Here is a 1619-nt window from a genome sequence, read left to right as displayed (position 1 = left end):
GGGAAAGTGGCTTGGTCTAGCCGAGTGGCGGGATTGTGTGACCCTGAGAACCTTGCTTCACCTTTCTGAGCCTCAGCTGACAGATGGGACTATGGAGGTTCGATCCAAACCGTGGGGACAGACACTGCCAGCCACAGCTGTGCCCACGGCTCATGTCCCTCCAGAACCCAGCAGGAACATCTGCCAACCAGGAGCACCCTTAGTGCTAATCTGCCCACTGTCCATGCACGGAGCGTCAAGTGCCCTGAGACCCACCCGCCTCCTCTCCTACTTCTAGGAAAATAAATGTTTACCGACAGTGTCTGCCTTGGTTCCTCTTCATCTGTGTCACAGGGAAATAGGATGGGACGCCATGACCTGTGCCACTTACTGGAGAAGATCTGACACTCAAATATAAAGAAACGTGTATAAGGTTACCCTATGGGTGGATACAAGGTTTGGGACACAGCTGCATAAATATCAAGAGAAAAGTCAGGAATTTGTCCCCAAGCTCCCACTTACCTGGCTTGGCCATGCATAAGATCACTGCTTGTCCCCAGGTGCAGAGCTAGATATAGACTGTTCATTCAATAGAAGAATTCTTTCTCATATAGGTATGCCAAACATTCTGATCAATGGACAGCCTCCAGGTGGATATCCAGGGACCTAGGGCCTTCCTTCTCCTGGTTATGCCCTCCTCCAGGGTCTGAACCCCTCTGTGGAAGGGAAGGGAGGTTTGTGGGGTGGTGGGAAAGAGTCTGCCCCCATTGTACCATGTGTCCTTGGCAGGATTCAGTCACATTGTCATCCTGACTGCACAGGAAGATGGGAAACAGAAAGAGGTTGTGTGGGGCTGGGCTGGTGTTAGGCTCCTTAGTTCTTCACAGGCCCAGCCCCTTTCGTGGGTCCTCACACTGTCTTAGGGTTTCTGTTGCTGTGAAGAGACACCACAACTCTTAAGGAAACACTTAGTTGGGTCTGACTTACAGTTCAAAGGTTTCGTCCATTAGTGCCAAGGAGGGAAGCAGGGTAGCATGAGGCAGACATGGAACTGGAGAGGTAGCTGGGAGTTCCACATCTGGATAGGCAGACAGCAGGAAGAGGGCAACACATTGGGTGTGGCTTGAGCATCTGAAACCTCAAAACCCACCCTAAATGACACAGTTCCTCCAACAAGGCCATGCTTTCTAATATCACTCCTTATGAGTCTATGGGGACATTTTCATTCAAACCACCACGTTCCACTCCTTGGTCCCCATAGACTTATAGCTGTATCATAACGCAAAATGCATTTAGTTCAACTTAAAAATCTTCACAGTTTTTAACAGTCTTCACACTATCTAAAAATCTAAATTCGAAGTCTCTCTCTCTCTCTTTTCTTTTTTGAGACAGGGTTTCTCTGTAGCTTTGGAGCCTGTTCTAGAACTAGCTTTTTGTTTGTTTTTATTATTTTTTAAAATTTGGTTGATTTTTATTGAGCTCTACATTTTTCTCTGCTCCCCTTCCTGCCTTCTCCCTCCCCTTCAACCCCAAGGTCCTCATGCTCCCAATTTACTCAGGAGATCTTGTCTTTTTTTTAACTTCCTATGTAGATTAGATCCATGTATGTCTCTCTCAATGTAGTCCTCACTGTTGTCTAG

The sequence above is a fragment of the Chionomys nivalis genome, chromosome 21 (genome assembly GCF_950005125.1).
Source record: "Chionomys nivalis chromosome 21, mChiNiv1.1, whole genome shotgun sequence".
Lineage (NCBI taxonomy): Eukaryota > Metazoa > Chordata > Mammalia > Rodentia > Cricetidae > Chionomys > Chionomys nivalis.
The sequence above is the reverse complement of the archived record's forward strand: the minus strand, read 5'-3'. Positions refer to the sequence as shown.